Source organism: Amblyomma maculatum, chromosome 4 (assembly GCF_055883805.1).
Source record: "Amblyomma maculatum isolate TAMU_Amacu chromosome 4, ASM5588380v1, whole genome shotgun sequence".
Taxonomy (NCBI): Eukaryota; Metazoa; Arthropoda; class Arachnida; order Ixodida; family Ixodidae; genus Amblyomma; species Amblyomma maculatum.
The window spans coordinates 166,484,295-166,499,755 of record NC_139347.1 but is presented as its reverse complement, the minus strand read 5'-3'; positions in this window follow the sequence as shown (position 1 = coordinate 166,499,755).

The window sequence follows — 15,461 nt, the reverse complement described above, 5'->3', positions numbered from 1 at the left end:
CTTTACGAAATCAAATTGTTTCATCAGCACACTAGCGTGATAAACTCAGGCAATGTTGCCGTGCTTCAACTATAACCCCACTGGGGAAGCAGCTGAAATTCTAGAGGTATTAATTAAATCATGTATATTTGCTCAGCGCAATTTCGTTTCCTCAACGGTATGATCCCCGCAACTTCTTTCTCCTTACTGGTTGCTTCTGAATGGGTTAAACAGCGATTGTTTTAAAGAGGTGTCTCTGAGCGCAACCTAAAGGTAACATACACTCACTGAAGGCTTTGTTACACCTCGTGGGTTTACTCCCGGATTTTTTTACGGCTATTAAGAACTAAGGGTATTTTAACGTTTTAATAAAGAACAAATAAAAAATTACAATTACAGGATTCGAACCGATGTTTTAAACGCTCATTGCGCAAGTAAGTAGTGTCAATCCATTGCGTCACTAAAGCAATGAGTACGGCTGCACTTTTACAACATTTACGCTGTCTGTCGCCAGCAGACGCTGCTCAGGGGACTGTTATGACCGTGCATCATCCGCACTTGCGCGCTCTATTGTTCGCCTGTGGGCATGGATAAGTGCTGTGGACATGTGCTGTTGGTACAATGGCGCTAAGTGAGCCTGTTTCCATGAATACTTTTGTGTAAGCCTGTTTTGCTTTGTGGAGACCCTGCAAATGCCAAATTGGCCCTGTCAAGGGAACGTCTAGAAAAATACTAAGAAATGCCCCCTGCGGGAAATAGCCGGAAGTGCTTTCGTTCAATTGTTCACCCTTCCCATCGAGAAGCGCTATCGTCCAGTGAGGAATGCCTACTGTCCAAAGGAGACGACAGAATGACACGTCCGCTGACGTACAGGACAAGAAAGGAGCAAGGTGATTACGGCCATTAGAGGATTTCCGGGAATGCAGGAAGATTTGCAATTGCTGGAAAAGGACAATGCTGGGAGCAGTATGCGGCGCGCACGTGCACTTGGGTTTCTGAGAAGGAAATCCACTTACCGGAACCAGCATATCGAATCTTTGCTGAAGAATAGAAATGTACCTCCTCGCCGTTCCCAAGCTCTTCCCGCCAACAAGTGACCACGCCCAACGAAACAATGCCGGACCAGTCAGTGCATCAGACCATCAGTGCAGTGATGTGTTCGATTGGATGCCGATATCTGAGGGGCGTGCCCTGGAACTGGTTGGTCAGCATCTTCAGAGAGGGGCTGGATATAGGGGGTTTTAAGGACATTGCAGAGCACGAAAAGACGCTCTGAGCCCTGGGTAAACAGCTCATCCAGACGCTTCTCGCTATGAACTCTTAACGCTTGCCATTTTGCTGATGTACCCTTCTTTTTCATGTAAATAATCATGTAAATAAGTTTTCTCGAAGTGCCATTAAACCTGCTTGTATATATTTTACCAACTTCGAAGATTCAATCCTTCATCAACCCCGAGTCTCTGCACGCTACCAAGTGAAGGCCGGGTCGACTTAGCCCCAGCGTCACGACAACTGGTGACCAGCGTTGGGATCTGGATCTACAAGCTACAACATCTGGTGATTGGAGGTGGATCTGAATCTACAAGCTACAACATCTGGTGATTGGAGGTGGATCTGAAGCTACAAGCCATAACATCTTGTGATCGAAGTGGCATCCCAAGCAACAAGCAGGAGCAGCAATCGGCCAACAAGAGAGCAGCTCGGAACATCGATCGCATGTGTGGGTGAGTGCTTGGCTTTTCTTCTGATGTGAACCAGGTTCTAGAACAGGGTTAGATTTTAGGACTGGTAAAAAGTGTTGAAACGCCTTTAGGTTTGGTAGTTTGCACTGTTGTTTTGAAAGTAGCCGACACTCGGAGCGATCATGGACCCACAAAAGCTGCAGAAACCGGAACTGTTGCAATTGTGTGAGGAATTGGGAATTGATACAAGTGATTTGGCACGAAATCCCTTGATTATAAAGGCAATCACTGATCTGGGAACCGATGATGAGGAGCTCAGTGAAGCATGGAACCTCATCGGTCAAAAAAAGGAACAGCTCAGACAGCCGAAAGAGCGGGAAAAAAGAGGAAAAGAGGCGTGAGCGTGAAATTGAAATTGAAAGAGAAGCAAAAAGGCTGCAGCTAGAAATTGAGCTCCGGAAATTAGAACTAGAGTTGAGCAAGAGGTCGGGCAATTGTCCCCAGCTAGCGGTACCTCTTCTCAACAAGGAGGCAGATTTCAAGATGTCAAAGTACATGCAGCCATATGTGATATCAGGGGATATCGGTCTGTATCTGGCTAACTTTGAGCGAACCTGCGAAAAACTGTCCTTCCAGCGAGATACTTGGTCTCAGAGATTATTGACGGTTCTGCCCTGCGAGGCAGCAGAGGTTGTAGCGCGGCTAAGCAAGGAGGACGCGGACAACTACGAGAAGGTCAAAGCTTGCCTTCTGAGAAAGTATAGGCTTAGCGCCGAGGCGTTCAGACAACGTTTTCGGAACGCTACTAAGTCCAGGGACGAGAGTTACCCTGAATTCCTGTACAATTCAAGAGTCAATTTGGGCGAGTGGCTAAAGAGCACAGATTCCTACAGTGATAGGGACGCTGTAGTCGAGCGAATTCTTTTGGAGCAGTTTTATAACTGCATCCCAGAAAAAGAAAGAAATTGGTTACAGGACCGAGGCGACATTAATTCGGTAACTGAAGCTGCCGAACTCATTGAGGAGTATACTTCGCGCCGACAATTCAGCAACCCAGCAGTGGATAGGCCCCGCAATCCCAAGTTCAGTGTGAATAACCGTCAGAAAAGGCACTTTGCTATATTTGCAAACGAAGAAAGGAAGGCTTCTTCAGGCAAACGCCCTAGAAAGGACGGCAGTGAGAAAAGTGGGGAAGTGACCAACGCGCAGAACACAAAGAACAAGCTTGGGGCTAGGAAGCCGCTCACATGCTTTGGGTGTAATGAGCAGGGTCACATTGCCGTCAACTGCCGGAAAGAAAAGATTATTTTCTCGTATGTCAGTGACTGCGATGAAAATATGCAGCTTTTGGAACCCTACCTGCATGACCTAGTAGTCAACGGGAAGCATTGCAAGGTACTGCGCGATTCGGCCGCAACGATGGATGTTGTCCATCCGGCGTATGTGTCGCCTTCCGACTATACAGGACAGTGTGCATGGATCCGCCAGGTAGTGGAGGAACAGAGTGTGTGCTTGCCAATCGCGAACGTGGTCATCGAGGGCCCTTTCGGCGAATTAACAACCGAGGCTGCCGTTTCAGGAAAGCTTCCTAAGTGCTATCCGTATTTGTTTTCCAACAAATCGGACATGATACTGCGAAAGAGGGGCATCCTTTTCGGAGACAGAGTTGTGCAAGCCTTAACACGTTCAAAGGCGCGAGAACTAGCTACACTGCTCATACCAGAAAATTCCACAGCGGAGGAAACGGCAGTTAAAACAGTGGTCGATGTGGAAGATAGCGGGTCAGAAAAATTTGAGAGCGAGGCATCTCAGATAAATCAACATGAAAGTGAGCTTGATAAGACACGGAATGAGGACGATCTTGAGAGTAACCTCTTCCCACCAGTGTCTAGTAATCTCACGAGACTTCTAAGTGGAACCCGAGAGGACTTAGCTATGGAGCAAGCCAATGCTCCCAAGATACAGGAGCTTCTCAAAAAGACGGAGCAGAAAGGAGAACTAAAGAAATCCCAGCTTTCCGATCTGGGCGAGATAATAACTGAGTTTGAGGCCTGCTTCGTGGACAGGCCAAGCAGGACTGATTTGACTGAGCACGATATTGAGCTGACTTCAGACGTGCCAGTGCGATCAAGGTGCTACCGATTCTCTCCAAGGCAAAGAGAAATTCTGGATAGGGAAGTAACTCGCATGCTGGAATTGGGAGTAATAAAACCCTCGGAAAGCGATTACGCTTCGCCTATGATCTTAGTAGAAGCTCCAGGTAAAGACCCTAGGCATGTGGTAGACTACCGAAAGCTAAATTCTCTCACCAGGGATCAAGTGTTTCCTATTCCGAATATTGAGGAGAGAGTAGAACAGGTCAGTAGAGCGGCATATGTGACTACGCTGGACCTTACTCGAGGATACTGGCAAGTACCGCTCACTGAACGCGCAGCAGGTACGCGGCTTTCGTCACTCCGACGGGCAGCTACGAGCCAACAAGGATGAGTTTCGGGCTCAAAAATGCTCCATTGTGTTTTTCCCGACTCATGGATAGGGTTTTAAAGGGGTGTGAAACATTCGCGGTGCATTATTTAGATGACATTGCAGTTTTTTCCGACTCATGGGCGGACCATATGGTACATCTAAGAGCTGGACTAACCGTAAAGGCCGAGAAGTGTTGCCTGGCAAGGGTGACCGTGGACTACTTGGGTCACAATGTAGGTCAAGGTTTCAGGAAACCCAGCGAGATTAAGATTTCTGCGGTAGCAGACTACCCGCGGCCGAGCACGAAGACGGAAATTCTAGCATTCCTGGTTCTGACTGGATACTACAATCACTACATCCCTAACTATTCAGCTTTGGCCAGCCCTCTGACCGATGCTCTCCGCAAGACGGAACCGACAAATGTAGTCTGGGGCGAACAAAAGGAAGCCTCCTTCGTAAACCTGAAGGCTGTGCTGATTAGCCGTCCGGTATTGCGAGCTCCAGACTATGACCGAAAATTCACGGTCCAGTGTGATGCCAGTGATCGAGGGCTAGGTGCTGTTCTCTGCCAGAGATGACGACGGTAATGAGCACCCCGTGCTCTACCTGAGCAGAAAACTGAGTTCTAGAGAGAGGGCTTATTGCGCGTCAGAGAAAGAGTGCGCTTGCATTGTATGGGCCATTCAAAAATTGCAGTGCTATCTTGGAGGGGCCAAATTCACCATAGAGACGGACCATTGTCCCCTGGCTTGGCTGCAAACTGCGACATCGAAGAACAGTCGCCTTCTGAGGTGGAGCTTGATTTTACAGCAGTACAATTTTGAAATAAAATACAAAAAGGGGAAGTTAAATGGGAATGCGGACGCGCTTGCTGTTTCTAAGCGGTCCGAGGTGTTCCTCACCATGTATCCAAATTTATACTCAGGTTCTTTTTTTTTCGTGCGCTGGTACATGTCTGACTATGTAAAGCAGCACGTTTGGTTTTCTAGGCATACGTGGGTCCTAAACGTCTTGAGTGTGGGCTTTTCTCGAACAACGATGGCAGTTTTCTTTTAACCTGGTCTCTTCAGACGGGAGCCGAGTGCTTGCTTGGACATGTGGTTGAGTTTCAGACAGCTCAAGCAATTTGGCCTACGACAATCAAGACAACGCGACAAGCAGCATCGAGCTTCAAGCATTCATGTGCAGGCCATTAAGTCGTCTCTTCATGCAGCAGCTGCGACTTCTGCCCTCCGTGACTCTTCTGGCGGGGGAGGAGGCTGTTATGACCGTGCATCATCCGCACTTGCGCGCTCTATTGTTCGCCTGTGGGCATGGATAAGTGCTGTGGATATGTGCTGTTGGTACAATGGCGCTAAGTGAGCCTGTTTCCATGAATCCTTTTGTGTAAGCCTGTTTTGCTTTGTGGAGACCCTGCAAATGCCAAATTGGCCCTGTCAAGGGAACGTCTAGAAAAATACTAAGAAATGTCCCCCTGCGGGAAATAGCCGGAAGTGCTTTCGTTCAATTGTTCACCCTTCCCATCGAGAAGCGCTATCGTCCAGTGAGGAATGCCTACTGTCCAAAGGAGACGACAGAGTGACACGTCCGCTGACGTACAGGACAAGAAAGGAGCAAGGTGATTACGGCCATTAGAGGATTTCCCGGGAATGCAGGAAAGATTTCCAATTGCTGGAAAAGGACAATGTTGGGAGCAGTATGCGGCGCGCACGTGCACTTGGGTTTCTGAGAAGGAAATCCACTTACCGGAACCAGCATATCGAATCTTTGCTGAAGAATAGAAATGTACCTCCTCGCCGTTCCCAAGCTCTCCCCGCCAACAAGTGACCACGCCCAACGAAACAATGCCGGACCAGTCAGTGCATCAGACCATCAGTGCAGTGATGTGTTCGATTGGATGCCGATATCTGAGGGGCGTGCCCTGGAACTGGTTGGTCAGCATCTTCAGAGAGGGGCTGGACATAGGGGGTTTTAAGGGCATTGCAGAGCACGAAAAGACGCTCTGAGCCCTGGGTAAACGGCTCATCCAGACGCTTCTCGCTATGAACTCTTAACGCTTGCCATTTTGCTGATGTACCCTTCTTTTTCATTTAAATAATCATGTAAATAAGTTTTCTCAAAGTGCCAATAAACCTGCTTGTATATATTTTACCAACTTCGAAGATTCAATCCTTCATCAACCCCGAGTCTCTGCACGCTACCAAGTGAAGGCCGGGTCGACTTAGCCCCAGCGTCACGACAGGACCCTACCGCTCAGGAGATCCTACCGCTCAGAGAACGGAATCACGCATTTATACAACTGATATGCCTTTCCGCTCCCCTCCTGACAAGGAATACACCGGTTTAACTATTTCATACAGAAGGGTGACAAGCTACATGCCAATAAGGGACCTATAGTGGCGACAGAGTGGCAAAATGTGGCGGTAATATTGGCCCTAGCCTTGCATTTGAAAACACTACTTTTCCAAGCGTCGCCCAATATTCACGCCAATAAAAGGCTGATGATCTGCCACAATGGCGCCACATGTCCTCGTTAGTGACCCGTCCAATGTGGTTGAGTAGGGGTATTACATTTGTTGCCATATTCTGGCTACCCTTCGGCATTACCAGTATGGCAAACCAGTGGTTTTGTCTTTAAAACATCAGTAGAGTATTACTGCATGCCATTTGAGGCACCACCTTGTTGTTATAATAGCGGGCTTTTTGCTTTGTTGTCATCACTTGAAAAACAAAACTTTCAAGGAAGACTGCAGTACTTTGATGCCATGCGTTTTCACTTGCAAGCGGCACGCCATAATAACAATGGATTTAATTGGTCTCCAACAGTCACCAGAGATGCAATGAGAAAAGCAAGCAACATGATTCCGGGGAAAACGTTTATTTATCGAATAGGTTTGTGTGGAACACGGCTCCAGGATCCACGTTTTTCCTGCCGCCATAGTGCTCCAACGAATGCGGCACTTTTGCAGATGAATCCCAGGATTCCAAAAAGTGCACCCTGCTTTTCACGTATGTCATCTGTAAAAACCAGAGTAAATCATAAGCATAACCTCAGGGTACTGAAACTATGTTTATTATTGCATGCCGTTTGAGGCACCACCTTGTTGTTATAATAGCGGGCTTTTTGCTTTGTTGTCATCACTTGAAAAAAAAAAACTTGAAAAAAAGAGCCTGGTACTCAGTCGCGTAGGCTACGCCCTCCCGTATTTCAACCTCAACAAAGGAGAAGTGGAAAGTGCAGATATCATCATCCGCAAAGCTTACAAGACAGCCCTGCACCTACCAATGAACACCTCTAACGAAAAACTACTAGCTCTTGGCGTTCACAACACCTTCGAAAAGATCAAAGAAGCCCAACTGGTCACGCAGATAGCCAGGCTCCAGCAGACTCCTACGGGGTGCTCGCTTCTTAGGCGACTGGGGCTAGGTGCAACTGCGAAAATCGAGAATCGTACTGCGAGCATACCGGACGCATTTCGCCAGACGCTAAAGGTTAGCTCCCTTCCCCGGAACATGGACCCCAACTTGCATGTGGCCCGTAGAGCAGCCCGGGCGAGGTATGTAAAATAAATTTAGCTACAAGATCGACAACGGTATACACGGACGCGGCTCCGTATACACGAAGCTCCCATAATAGCGCAGTGGCGGTAGCTATTGATTCCAACCTAAAGGAACTAGCTAGCGCCTCAGTCAGGGAATGCACGCTAACCGAAGGGGAGGAGCTGGCCGTTGCTCTTGCGGTGGTAGCCGGGTATCGAAGCAACACGTCCCTTACCATTCTTACAGATTCTAGAGAAGCGTGCCGTAACTACATGAACGGCCGCATAGGTCGCGCCGCGCTCAGGCTCCTCCAGAGCGCGACCCCATCAAATGTCAAACACAACATCTACTGGGTGCCAGGACACACCGACATAGCGGGGAACGAACGCGCCGATCAGGTAGCTCGAGGGTACACGAGCCGAGCTTCCTCCCAATCGGACGATCTACCCGAGCGAGTCGGCCCTACGTACTCAGATATTCTGAATTACTATAAGGGGGCACGGATCCGCTATCCGCCGCCTCATCGGGATCTAAAACAACAAGAGGCAGTGTACTGGCGAAGACTGCAGACAGGAACATTCCCTAACCTGCATATCCTAAACAAAATTTACCCGTCACAATATCGGGACATCTGCCCATGGTGTGGTAGCACACCTTCGTTATACCACATCACGTGGCAATGCAGAAATAACGACAGCTTTCGTAAAGACCCGAGTGCGGAACAGTGGGAGAGCCGGCTCTCCAGCGGCGATTTGGATTGCCAACTAGGTCTAATCCAGCACGCCCAGCGAGCAGCGAAGCTCAGCGGAGCCCTGGAATAGGGGCACCGACCCTGTGAGAAGGCGGAAGATGGAACTCTTCTGCTACTACTCTTCTGCTACTAGCACAAGACCCTCCTAGAGAAACTAACGTATTTCCTATCCTATCCTATCCTATGTTTATTATTCAAACAGACAAGCAGATGCAGCATAAAGACGCACACCAAGTAGCACGCCGCAATGGACCGCCATCAGCTCAATACTGGCGGAAACCGGCCCAAATATTGGGGCCAATAATAACGTTTCATTGGAGCGCTGCCCGTGCAAAGATTCAATCCAATCTACAAGACTAGCTTTCTTACAATAGCCCCCAATGGCAGACTAGGTGATTTATGGGCATGCAGCCTCACTCAACGGCTACCCAATATCTTCCACCCAAGCATACCCACTGGCTTCTTTACAAAGTACATCCAGCCACTCTCACTGGCTATCCAGTACTGACAACCTAGCTTACTCACTGGCGTTTAAGAATTGGTATCCAGCTAGGCTCATCGGCTGCCCAAAATAGACCCCCCCTCCCAAGTTTGTCCACTGGCTTTGCATCATTTGCATCCAGGCAATCCCATTATTATTGAATGTTGTTTTTGTGATTATTTTTTTTATTTGATGGGTGCTACGGTGCAGAGGCAGCTAACGCTATCATGTTCCAAACACAGGGTTGAGTTTGCTTTTGTGCAGGTATTTTACATGCAGTAAAATGCAGTCGTTCAGTCGGACACGACTGAACTGAACTGAACTAATAATATATATGCAGCACCCTGAAACTATACATGCATTCACAAAAAAAGCCATTATTGTTCGTTTCATAGATATTTATTAGGGGCGCATGTGGTACATAGTAAACAAAAACTTAAGGCAGAATTCTTTCAGATTTCCAGGAATTCACATCTGGTTAGGTTCATTGACAAGGTGTCGGCAGAGCGTGATTCCGTTCCCTCAACGGTAGGGTTCTCTGAGCAGCGTCACCTGGCGACAGATGGCCGAAATATTGTAAAAATGAACAATAGCAGGGTGTAAAGCATGCCGAACTCGTTGCTTCAGTGGCGCAATAGATTGACACTACTTACTTCAGCACTAAACGCGTAAAAAAGATTTTCGAATCCTGTAATAATAACTTTTTCTTTTTTTTTAATTTTGTTTTTAAGGCGGCATTGCAAAAAACTACCAAGCTCATTCCTGGGGAGTGTTTCACTTTGGGTTACAATAAGTAGTGTTTTTATTTCTTAATAGCAGCAAAATCAGCTCTGAACAGAGCCACGAGGTGATGGCATGGCAATGGTGACACTAATCAATTAACCTTCACCGTAATCATTTACTGCCTTCAGTGAGTGTATGTTACCTTTAGGTTGCGTTCAGAGACACCTTTTGGTAACTATCGCCATTCAACCCGCTGAGAGGCATTCAGTGAGGAGAAAGAAGTTGCGGGACCCAACAGTTGAGGAGACGCAATTACGCGTCGGCAGATACCAGGTTGTAGGAAGACACCGCATTAAAGGCAGCTTTAGTTGTCTGTCAAGCCAGCATCCCTAGCATACGCCTTTTGCTCTCGTTTATAAGGACAGCAGCTTTCAGCAGCCCTTACCGATGTATGCTCGAGCAGCTTCCATGTCACCTTCTTCCCTTGCGAACAAACATATGCAAGCGAAAAAATAAAAGATAATATTATGCAGAAGTGTTTTTTTTTAAGTAGAGCTTGGGCAAACTGTTCATGAGCAATAAAATTTGCCACTTCTAGAAAATTAGTTTGTCCAAGTCAACGTGCTGAAATTAGAATACATTAAGAATGCCTATTTTCTGTTTGGTGCAATAGAGTTGAAGCAAAAGCTTTTCTGTTAATCTTTTGATTTTAATTATCAGGTGCCAACAACTGACAAAATGATAAATTTCCAGTTAATACGCCGCACTGTATAAGAAATGAATATCTTACCGGTCGCCCAGCACAGCCTTGCATGCAGCGTCCACCAAAGCAGCCCAAGAGGAAATTGGCACGCAAAGGTCCGTCCTAGTGATCCCGAGTCTTTACTCCTGCAGGGAAGTGTGGCAACATGGGAGGCAAATTAAGCAACAAATGTTCCCGAAACCTACTCGGTTACGAACATATATCTTAAAATACAGGGTCCGTGGTACTCACACTGAGCTGCATGACTGTTCCACGAGACAGGACGAGGCATGTTGTGGTTCTACGGTTTATTCACCGAGTGCGAGCGGAGCTGCAGCAGACAAACCGCTTGGCGGGCACCTGCGCTGCTAGAGATAAGAGGGAAGAGCGAAGAAAGAGAGCGCGCTGGTGCCAGTGATTCAAGCGCGGCAGCGCTGTCCGCATATATGATACCGCAAGTTCGAATTCCACCGGGGTTCACTGGACGCTGCTCAGTCAAAGGGACAAAGAATGCGTCCGCTGCCAAGGCGAAGGCTGGCACCGCTGCGTCGCAAATAGCCGCCTGTATAACACTGCTAGAAAGAACATACGTTTTTATTAACTGTTAGAGCGAACGAACGTAATTTCTAGATTGAAATTGCCTTGGTCTGGTCCCAGTATGTTTTGATAATATTCCTCAGAGAATCTTCCCAGAATACTGCATAGAAACAAGAAATTAAACCCGTGATGTTAAGCCGACATTTCAAAATTATCAGAAGACAGGCCATGAACGTTATACAGGCGCTTATACAGTTTTCAGAGAAAAATAATTTCCTTGAAGAACCGGCATGACCAGGGAACAATAATTTTATGACATATTTCGGTGGTGGGCACGCATTCATGTATTTTGTTTCTGTAAAACAAGAACATTCATGGACACTTATTTCCAGTCCCTAATTGTGGGGTTGCTATGCTTCAAGCTTCAATATTTTTTCTGCCAGCAAATGGTAAGTCCGAACTGGTTAAACAGCTGCCACAGCAATTACACAACATGTAGTAAAAAGTTGGGCAGCGCGGAATGCCATTGAATTTAAATACACTTCATTCCAGAACATCTGAGAAAGTTTGATTTTTTTTCTCTGCTAGGTGAAGGAGAGAATGTATAAAAAATAATGCTTTTTTTTATGTGGGCGGATACACCTTTTAACTATAAACTATGCTGCATCAACAGCCTAAAGGGTTTGTTCATCACTCGTCCCTTGCTGAAGCACTTAGAGCAGAGCACGCCGGCGTATAGGCGTCAAGCACAAGTTTATGGCTAATGTAAATTACAATACAAAATATGCGGCTGCTAGCTCGTCTTCTGGGCTTACAAAACCACCTACGGCGGAATACAGTTCGTGATGGCGCCTCGTTGAAGAGTCAGCTACCGTAAACGACAAAACGGTGCAGCATTTGTCTTCACTAGCACGAACTCTTAGATTACTGTTTTCCAGAATTTAATCTTTTATTTCACCACGTAAAGGAAATAGTGCATAAATAAAGCATTTATATGTCTATTTCTAGTCACGGACAAAAGTTTTCAGGATGCAGATGTAAAACCTCATCGCAACAAATTAACCCGGGCTGACAGCCTATAGTATATATGGTTTTGAAGGTGCTACGTCTTACTGGCCTACTACAGACTGCAAATGTGTATGTGCTTGTATAATGGGCCTTATTGTGTTTTTATACATAAGCAGTGACCATTGTCAGCATAAAAAAATGTGTGTTTGTCGCAATTTTTTTAGGAGGGCGACGAAGTATTCCTAACATTTTGACGTATGAGTGGCTTCTCGCATCACGCTGAAGACGTATGCAAAGAATGGTAGGGTCTGCAACTGCTGCACGTTCCACCTCTGTATTTATAGGTATCGCTCAAGAGGAAAGTATACAACAGTTGCATCTTACCGGAACTAACCTGTGGGGCTGAAACGTGGAAGCTAACAAAGAGAGTTCTACTTAAGTTGAGGACAACGCAGAGGGCTATGGAAGAAGAAAGGATGAAGATAATGTTAAGAGATAGGAAACGTGCAGAGAGGGTCAGAGACATCCTTCCAGTCACTGACATTCTCATGGAAATCAAGAAGAAATGGGCATTGGCAGGATATGTAGCGCGGAGGATAACCGATGGTCGCTTAGGGCAACAAACTGAATTCCAAGGATAGGAAAGCATAGCAGGCGGCGGCAGAAAATGAATTGGCCTGAGGAAATTAAGAAGTTCGCAGGGGTCCATTGGATGCAGCTCACACAGGATCGGATTAATTGGAGGAATATGGGAGAGACCTTCGCCCTACAGTGGGTATAGTTAGTCTGAGGATGATGATGACTAAACTTCTTCACAGTTGAGAACAGTGCAATAGTCGGGCATTTCTAAGCACTTCATAGAAGGCATAAGCCACACGTCCAACTCGATGGCAACATTGGACGAAGCATGCTCTGCTTGCATGAGTAGTGAAACCCAATCATTCATTTCGGGGCATTTTAAATATTTTGGCTCAAGAATCTCTGTCTTTATCTCAGCATGGGTTTGTCAAGAAAATGAAGCCTTACGCCGGTAGGGGTTCAGCCACCGGAGAAATGGGGGAGGACTCTCTACCAATCATGCCCTTACCGCCTAAGCCATTTTCTAAAAATAAATGTTCTCTATTACTGTCCCTACATTATTCACGATTTATAAAACATACTTGTAAGCCATTGCGAATGACACGACAGTATTGTTCGGGACACTAAAAATATATCACGATATACAGGCTGAGTATTGATCATTATTATCGGCAAGTGAATTCCTGGCAACAGATATCATATTATGTGCAATGTTTTTTCAGCCGTAAAAACTCATTGGACAATTTCGACCAATATAACCAAATCACATTCATTGTTGTAAAGTGTCCAAGGCTGGCGGGGCCACATCGACCACTTTATGCCAAAATGTATTAAATGTAGATACACCAGTTATTCTAGCAGGATCATGTCAATCAATGCCTGCAATGTTGTCAAGCTATCGCAGCTGCCCATAAAATATAGACCACTATAACCCATGATGGATACAATTTGGGAAACCATCTCAACTAGTAGTAAAATACTACCATCGTATGACAGTAAATATTTCGAGCTGACAGGCCATCAATGATGGCAAGAGAATATTGATTAACATATGTAAACATGTATGGTATTTTGAAAAGCCATTACCCTTCTTCAAGAAACATCGACCACTGTAATTGCACATATACAATGTTGGGAAGCCATGAAGAATGATGGGAGGATATTGACCAATGTATGCCAAGATACATTCGATGCTGACAAGCAATCAATATTGAAATTGCATTATTCACCAATGTATGCTACGACAGGTGCAATGCTGCCAATCGCCAAAGCTCATTTGGCAATATTGTCGACTCTAACCTAAAAGTATACATTGTTAGGAAGCCACAAAGACAGGTGTGATAACTTTAACCAATATGTGGCAAGATATATTAAATGTCGACAAGCAAGCTATACTGGCAGGACAACATTTACCATGGTATGACATCATCAACCGTTTTATTTGCAGATATAGACAATGTTGGGGCGCCGCCGCCACGATTGACAGGGGGGTATTGACCAATGAATGGCAAGATATATTCGATGTTAACAAGCCGTCAATACCGGCTGGAGAACATCTACCAATGCATGCCATGATATGTCCAATGTAGGCAATATCGGCCACTGGAACAGAAGATGCAAAAGTGTTGGCAAGCCTTAGTGGCTTGCCAACATTTTATGCATTTGCAGTTGGCGGGATGATATTGACCAATGAATGCCAGGCTACATTCATTGTCGACAAGCCATATATACTTGCAGGAACATATTTACCAATTTATGCCATGGTTCCCGAATTATCGGCAAGACATTGCCAAAGGCTGGGTATTATTGGCCATCATATATCACTGTGCATACAATGTTGGCAAGCAATTCTATACGCAGTGTAATTATTGCCCATTGATAGCCCATGAATGGCAATCATGGCGGAACATGTAAATCACTGGTCCAAGAGTGGTTAATGTTATCGCATGGCTGTGCCATAATTGATAGCGTATTGGTAACGTCGAGCCATTGAAGGACCAGACGTCGCCAATGAATTTCTAATATTGGGCCAGACGCATGTGCTACCTTGGATACATGTTTAATACAACTGATGAGTCCTATCGTAAAACCGCGGTTCATTACCCAAAGTAGATTTTTTCAAAATATCTATCTAAAATGCATTCTTTTGCTGCTATGTTGAGCGATAATCACGACATCTTGGTGAAATGGCAGACTGGCAGATGCCAGACAGCTGACTGTAACGCCTTTGAAAACAAGTAGACATCAACAGTTTGAGAATTTGAAACATCGGCAGCTTCTGTTTTGATGAACTGTACACAACCATAAGGGCTCAACTTAATAAGTACTAAAAAATTTAGGCAGCCACATAATCACCTCATACAACAAGCGATGGTGAAAAATGGTGGGAAATGAGACAAAAAATGAAGTACAAAAAAATTCGATCTGTTACAAATTTAAATGAGTGCATCTTTATATTGATGTAATTGAAAGCTACAGCAGCTACAGCAGCTACATCAGAAAATATGTGTCTTGTCTTGTACATAAGAACTGATTTACGGGCACAAAAAAAAAATTAAAATGTTTCTGAAGCAAATGAAAATCTTGCGATTGTAGCCTTCGTTTCGCAAAACAAAACTGTTTGTAGCTTTTGGGGACGTTCGAGCTTTGAAAACGAAGACGTTCCTGAAAAAATACAAAATGTTCACTGAATTGCGCCTCCTCTCGCAGGATTCGCTGAGTCGTTTGCTTTCAAACTAACTTAGAGGCATACAGCTGTATACCAGAACACGCGCCTCTAATTTCTCTTCTCAATGAATAACATATACCAAAATTCTTACCTTTCGGCTAACATTACTCTGCCCACAACGTCAGACTTGGCAATTCACAATGAGAATTTTTGAAAATAACAACTTTCATCTCTGTTTCTGTCGAAAAAAAAAAACACGTCATGTAGCCAATACTCATACCTAACGTATCGCATGGTAAAATGAG